Source organism: Spermophilus citellus (assembly GCF_964194105.1).
Source record: "Spermophilus citellus genome assembly, chromosome: 1".
NCBI lineage: Eukaryota > Metazoa > Chordata > Mammalia > Rodentia > Sciuridae > Spermophilus > Spermophilus citellus.
The window spans coordinates 122,057,813-122,065,327 of record NC_138182.1 but is presented as its reverse complement, the minus strand read 5'-3'; positions in this window follow the sequence as shown (position 1 = coordinate 122,065,327).

The following is a 7,515-nucleotide window of genomic DNA, read 5'->3' as shown; positions in this document are numbered from 1 at the left end:
TTTCTAAGCTCTTTTTTCTCTAGAAAGTGCCTTTTTAAAAAATGCTTTTGTTGTGTAAACTTAGGTTGGAGGTATAATCCCTGCCGCATAGTTTGAGGCACCTGAAGAGACGGTAAGCACTTTTCTTCATCATTCAGTAACCATTGGGAGTACCGTGGGCGAGGCACTGGAGAAACCGAAGATGTTTAAACTGGGGACCTTGTGAGTTCAAAAGCTGATGGCTCTGTGCAGAAAGACGGTCAGCATGCATGGGGCTCAAATATCAGCCGGCACGGCAGTGCCTGCCTTAGCCTCAGACACAGGGCTGAAGAAATTGAGGGGCTCAACCCTGGTCAGAGAATAGCAAGGCTGTGTTCAGTGGCAGGCATCTCAGTAGTTCACTAATTTGGCAGCTCTATTAGTTTTTACTTTTTAGTTGTAGATGGACACAATATCTTTATTTCATTTTTATGTGGTGCTGAGGTTTGAACCCAGTGCCTCACCGTGTGCTAGGCGAGCGTTCTACCACTGAGCCACAAGCCCAGCCCCAGCTCTATTAGTTTTAAGAAACTACAAATTAAAATAGATTTCAGTTTTTACCAGTACATGGCTTTTTGACAGCCAGCCAAGAATGGGTTTCCTGTTTTGCAGTTTGTACTTTTCTATTCCTCCCGAACTATCTGAACTCATTACTTTGCTGTTCTAAGACCAAGAGGGTTTCAAGTTGAAGTGTCTCCCTGCTTTCATTTCTTTCTTTTCATCCTTTACTTTCATTTTGAGCCCTAAGTTCTCCTGAAAGCTGGGCTGGGCTGGGGCTCAGGGGTAGCGCACTTGCCTGGCATGAGCGAAGCCCTGGGTCCCCCCCAGCACTCAGAGGTTTTTTGAAGTCAGGCAGTTCACACTTAGCATTTCAGCCCTTTAGCTAACTCCATGGAATTCATGAGCATCTGAAGCTGAGGGCCAGGCGTGCCCTGGTGTTTTGTAGATAAGGACTCTGAGCCCAGGCAGAGGATTGACTTGCCTGGTTAGTGCAGCTGGTTCAGGCGGCCTGGGGAGCAGGATCCGGGTTTTGATTTCCCCTTTGCAGCGCTTTTCACTGCCACCCTGCCTGCCCAGGGGCCAACTCTGGGTCTCTAGTGGAGAGGGAAGAATCCTGCCCTGCTAAAGACACGCTGTCTCCCATCAGAAGGGTTTTCACAACACCACAGTGAGTAGTTGTCTGTTTTGAGAACAGGGTCTTGTTATGTTGTCCTGGCGGGGCTCTAGCCATCGCCCTGCCTCAGCATGCACCACCGTGGTCAGCTTTGCAGGGTTTTCTTGCAGGTTTTTTCCAAATAGTGTCACGATGGCTGTGGTGTAGTGGCACTTCCCTTGAGTGTGGCATTTGCCTGTCTTGAGCTTAGCATGGGGCGCTCACTGATGTGGAGCCTACCAGGGCCCAGTGCCTGGGACCTGAGCTGTAACAGGCCTTGCAGCAGTGAGGGGGTAGCTCTGGGGCCCCTCTCCGTGGTGACGATGGTTTGGCACATTTCCGGTTCAGTGGCACAACTGAGAGCAGAGTTTACAACCCTGTCTGCTGTCACTTTTTATTGATCTATTGTACTCTTCTCACTGCTCTAATTGGCTGTTGGGAAGTGAACTGGATGATGTTGCTCGTTCATTTTCTCTTGGTGGCTAGCCGAGGAAGATGAGCATGTTGCCTGCTCTGATAACAGTGGGCAACAGGCCTGGTCCATCAGTGAGGTTCTGCTGTGGACCCAGCAAGCTCTCTGGACCCTGCGGAGGTCCCGTGGGTGCCGCAGAAAGCAGGAGCCCACCACTGCCTGGAAGAAGAAAAGGGTTCCCTTCCCAGCCAGACTGGATCACAGACCTCTCAGAAAGATTGACTGCAAGCTCCTCGAGGCCAGGACTAGCCATCACCCAGCCTCATTGCTGCTGTTGAAATGAGGGCACGATGGCTTCAACTGGGTTTTTGAGGGGAAACTTGATAAGTTCCCTTCGCCCAAGAAGTCACTTTACCCTTGAGCCTCAGTTTCCTCATTTATGAAATTTTTTTTCAATGCAGGGATTTGAGCCGGGGCCTTGTGCATGTTCTATTATTGAACTACACCCCAGTCCATGAAATTCTTGATAAGATTAAATGCTATTGACATGCAAACTCAGGCTATGCCCTCTTTCACTTCACTCCCAATATTGGAACTACCTTGTCAGGACCTGACCCGGCGCAGAGTTTGAGTTGATGGCTATGAATCCCTTGCTGTAGTGCTTGCCAAGACCCAGCTGGGGAAGAGCTTCATCAGCCTTTTGAGAGACATGGAAAATGCCCCTCTCCCTGCAAACCTAGGCTAGTGTGCATGGCCTCAGGGACTGTCATAAGACTAGGAGTCCCAGGCTTGCAGTTTAACTCCATTGCTTGCTATTTATGTCACTTTGGGCACATAGTTTGCTTTCTGGTCCTCAGTGTTTACCAGATGAAGTATGTGAAGATGATTTGTAAATTATAATACTCAAAGTGTATTTTCCAAAGAAATGACCCAAACCCTCAAGGTTCTTTGCTACTTTTCTTTTAAGAGGACCCAGAGGGACAGCCAACTGATTTTTTTTCTTCCTATTTTGGCTTCTCTTTGATTAATCATTTGTACTTAGAGAAAAAGAAAAAAGGCACCTGTACCAGGACCCAGGCCTGGGCTGAGTGAGAGAGAGCACAGTGGACCACACCCTTCCTGCCTCTGGGTGCTATCAGCTCTTAACACCAGGACAAGGTGCTGCTTGCTGGCACATGTGGGAAGATGGAGTCTGAGGACCGATTGGTTTCTTAGAGTGTTTTGTTGTTTGGAGAGCTGGGGTGGAACCTGGGGCCACGTACATGCTAGGCAAGCACTTTACTGCTGACTTTTACCCCAGCCCCTTTTTTATTTTGTTGAGACGAGGTCCTGCTAAGTTGTCCAGGCTGGCTGTGAATGTGTGATCCTCCTGCCTCAGCCTCCTACTGCGTCTGGCATTTATCCAGTTTTTTAGCAATAGGTGTTTGGCCATACAAGGCAAATTAGAAATGAGATATTAAATTGTTGCTCAGACTAATGGAGCATTCAGCCTTGGATTTCATCTTCTAAAAATTTAAAAAGAGTCAACTGCTCCTTTATTTAGTGAAATCTTAATTATATTTAAAGATATGTATCTAGGCATTTTAGAATCGTTTCCTCATCCCATCCCCCAGTGCGAGAGCTGTCTTCTGGGAGAATTCATGTATTTGAAGTGGAGATGTGGCCCTGAGCAGAAGCTTATTCATTGCCTTCCCCTGCCCCTTTGTCAAGTTTTCTAGTTGAGTGGCTGTGATTGTAGAAAATTCCTAATTGTCAAAGGAAACACAAGGTAGAATAGCAGTGTGAAGGATGTTGGTGGCAGCAGCTAAGGCAGCATGTTTACAGTCATGCTTCTGCACCTAGCTGAAGGAATCTCAAATGTTCTGAAGTATACATCTAGAGAAGAAATCAAAAAGAACAAAACTAATTTTGCCTCTGGGAGGTAATTATAAATGATTTTAATTTCCCTTTTCCTTTTCAGCATATTCTCAAATGAAAATGTTACAGTTAAATAACAAGAAACAATGAAAGTTACTGTAATAACAAAAGAGAATATTATATTAAGGGGAAAGACCCGGGACTTTAAACTTCTGTATGCAGAGAAAAAGCTTGGTATGAAATAGTCCAAAATGTTGGATGTAATTATTTCTTTTTTGATTTTGTGTGTTTTCCACAAGTGCACGTGTTTTTTCAGAGGAGGAGGAGGAGTGTTTTTTAGGGGACCGTCGGGAGAACATCTAGTTCGCAGCCTTCCCGCAACTGAGCTCTGGAGATCTGAGGACATGCAGTCAGACACTGAGGGGTTCTGAATATGGAACCGGGGAGGGGGTGGCTGGGTCGCTGCTGCCTGCCGCGTAGTTGCATAGTTGCTTGCAGCGACAGACAGGGAGCGTTAACTGGGACCCAACCACGTGGGAGAGGGGAGGCCGGGTCGCAAGGGCTAGAGAAAGCCCCACTGTCCTTCCCCGCCAAGGGCAAGAGCCAGTTCTTCATTCAGGCTGCGTTGTCGCTGCTTCTGTTGCAGCCGGTCCCAGCCCAGCCAGGGCCCCGGGAGACTGTCCAGAGCGCCTGTCCAGAGCTGCACGTGCGGTTCTCGTTGGCGCTAGCAAGCTGCCAGCCCGACACAGAATGCAAAGCCTGTCCTTCTAGGCGGCCCCGGGAGGAAGCAGGACTTCGCAAGCTAAGCCGGGCTGGTTCTCCAAGCCCCGAATGCTGTCCACAACACTCAGGAGGGGTCTGCAGCCTCTGTTGTGTGGGTCACCTGCTTAAACTAGGTGAAGCAGCGGAGACTGGGTCCCTGGCCTCGCGGAAAAGAGAATACAATAATGATCAGGGGCCAGCATCTGGGTTGGGTGTGGTTCAGAGCAGCTGGCGCAGGTCACCTGGAGGTGGGGCTGGTGCCAGCCAACCGCACCGCTTCTCAAAAGCCCTAGATTGCCGCGGGGCAGGGCTGGGATGTGTGGTCCCAGGGAGTTTGACCAATGGCAGGGATAGTGTTTCCTCCTTTCCGTGGAGCTGGCTGGCCCCCGCAGCGCGGCATCTTAGAGAAATACAGGTTGCTAGGCAGGAGGGGAGGATTTGCACAGAATGACCTTTAAGAGTAAACCTGCAGGACTGCACCAGGAAGCCTGACAAGGGTGTGGCTGATGTGCTGGACACCGACCAGGGAGGAAGTTGGAGAGTCCAGGAGAGGCAAGTGTCCTCAGCTGTGTCCTGAACAGAAGTATCTATCTTGGGGCCACATTTATTAGCACATACAGATAAACTTCAATGACCTTCTGGATGCGGGGTGGGGGGCTAAGGGACAGGAGACATGAAAAAATTACACCCAGGCTCCCTGAAGGGTAGAGTCCAGGTGTGACAACACCCACACCAGAAAATACCAGTGGGCAGCTGTTCTGAGGGCCTGGAGGTTAAGAAGGACCTGGCTGGAGAGGGGAGTGGAGGACACCAAGACAGCTGAAGCTGTGTGTGGATAAGGAGACCAGTGGGGAACACTCCTAAGAGGTGGGCAGAGGAAGAGGAGGAGTTTGAGGGACAGTCACCTTAACGACCATGGCTTGGGTAGCTGTGGGCACTGCTACCAAGTGCCTATTTACATTATCCTATGAGGTAAGTAGGACACACTCCTTTTTTATAGTTAGAAAAGCGGGTCAACAATACATCAAGTTCCCTCTTGTTCCAAAGGTTTTGCTGCCCTTTCACCAGGTATTTTAGTTCCCTTTTCATGACTGCAGCAAGATACCTGAGGCAGTCTACTTTATAAAGAAGATAATCATTTTGGCTCACAATTGTGGAGATGCAAGAGGTAGGACCTGCATCTGATGCTAAACAGCAGAGAATAATCTCCCCCATTTTGTACTGTTTTTGTTTTTGTGGTACTGGGTGTTGAACCCAGGGGTACTCTACCACTGAATTGCATCCTCAGCCCTTCTTATTGTTTTGAGACAGGGTCTCACTAAATTGCTGAGGTCAACCTCCTGCCTCAGCCTCCTGAGTGACTGGTATTCCAGGCTTGTGCCATAGCACCCACTTCCATCTATTTATCAATGGATTAATCCACAGGTGAGATCAATGTCCTCATGATCCTATCACTTCCCCAAAGCCCTACCTCTGAAACTTGCTGCACTGGGGACCAAGCCTTTATGAGCCTTCGGGGATGTTTTCAGATCCAGATATAACACATGCATACTTGGGTTTTTTCTTTTTTTTTTTTTTCTCCGTTGGTTGTCATTGCTCTGAATTGACTTTCTTTCTTTCTTTCTTTTTTTTTTTTTTTTTTGCGGAGCAAGTCTTTGGCTTTCCTCAGGCCCATAGAAAAGTTCAGAGCCTTTTTTTAAAAAAAACTTTTGTTGTAGGTGGATACAATACCTTTTTGTTTTATTTTTATGTGGTGCTGAGGATGGAACTAGTGCTTCACGCATGGCATGCTTAGGCGAGCGCTCTTTCCTCTGAGCCACAACCCCAGCCCCAGGGCCTCTTAATAACAACAGTAGCTAACTATCTAGTGCTTATCTGGTGCCCAGCCCCTGGCATGTGATGCCATTAGCATTGCCAGACATCATTGGGGTTGGGGTGGGACAAGGAAGGGCACTGTGCACCTCTGCTTTCTGCTAGTCCCAATTCCCCTGTCCTCTACCAGGGAGAAGAGGAGAAAACCACCCACTGGGTGCCCCCCGGCCCATGGCCTTTACAGGAGCCTGACCCTCTCATCACTCCCTCTGTTAGGAGGAGGGGACAGCTGTCCCTACTTTGTTCTAATCCCCCCTAATCCCCTGTAGTTTCCTTCACTATCTCCCAGTTTTCCCAGAGGAGGCTTCCCCTCTTGCCTCTTTTGGGACAAGGTTATTAGGTGGGTGGACAAGTGTCCCCTCACATGGGACTGACTGTTGGTTGTAGCCTGGGCGCCAAGCTCCTGCAGCCAGAGCCTGGCTTTGGTCTGCATGACAGGATGTGCTCTCTTGGGGTCTGTATGGCAAGGTGGGCTGCCCCACAGGAGTCTTGGGGTCCTTTGGGAAGTGACACAGTGAGACTGCAGGTGCTGCCTCTCAGCATAGGACAGAACCTGCTGCTGGCACTCACGTCTGCTGATCGCTTTATGGCTCACTGTTGTAACTCTGGAATGTTCTAAAACATTCATTTCCCACGACTCATCTCAAAGCCTGGGCTTTGGGAAAACGAGATGAAAACTAAAATTAAAAAACAGGTGGTAATAGTCCTGGGTCTTCCTGTATCCTGAGGGACACTTATGATTTTGTGAATTTGCAGGTTAAAAAAAAAACAAACAACTGGTTGCATCGACCCCTAACTTTTTCCTACTTCTTTCCTTTAGCAACCTCTCCGGGCTTGCCTCCTGCCCTTGGGAGTCCAGCCGCACAGCCTTGGGCTCTGTCCTGTGCTGCCCGTTGCAGTTCAATAAGCTGTTATCAGGCTGCAGGTCTCAGTTCCTGCTGCTTATCACCATCCCTCCACTTTCTCTTTTTATCACCCTACTTCTGGCCTCACTACAGAATGTCTTATTGTACCTGTCCTCTGGGAGTCTTTCCTATAACAAACACTGGATTGTTCTCCTGCCTGGCTTCCTGGTTTGCTATCAGTTATAGCTGCTGATACTGTGAGCATCAGCCCAGCTCACAGAGCAAAGCTCAAAAACCCCAAACCAGACACGATTTGGCATCGGACAAGTTTTTTGGTCAGTGAAAGAGCCTAAACGGTTTTGGAAGGACTGCCTTGGAGAAGATGACAGGACGTTAAGTGGCCTTCTGACTTCTGGCCATGCTGTCCCTTGGCTGCTTCTCCTTGAGAAGCTTCCAGTCACATTCCTTCCTGGAAAGTGGAGGGGGCATCTCTTATGCCCCAAGCAGTGATTTAATCTTCAAAATCAACCTGTGATGCAAGCTAGATCAGAATTAAGGATCAGGCAGACTTGCAACTTACTCAAGCTAGCAGGGAA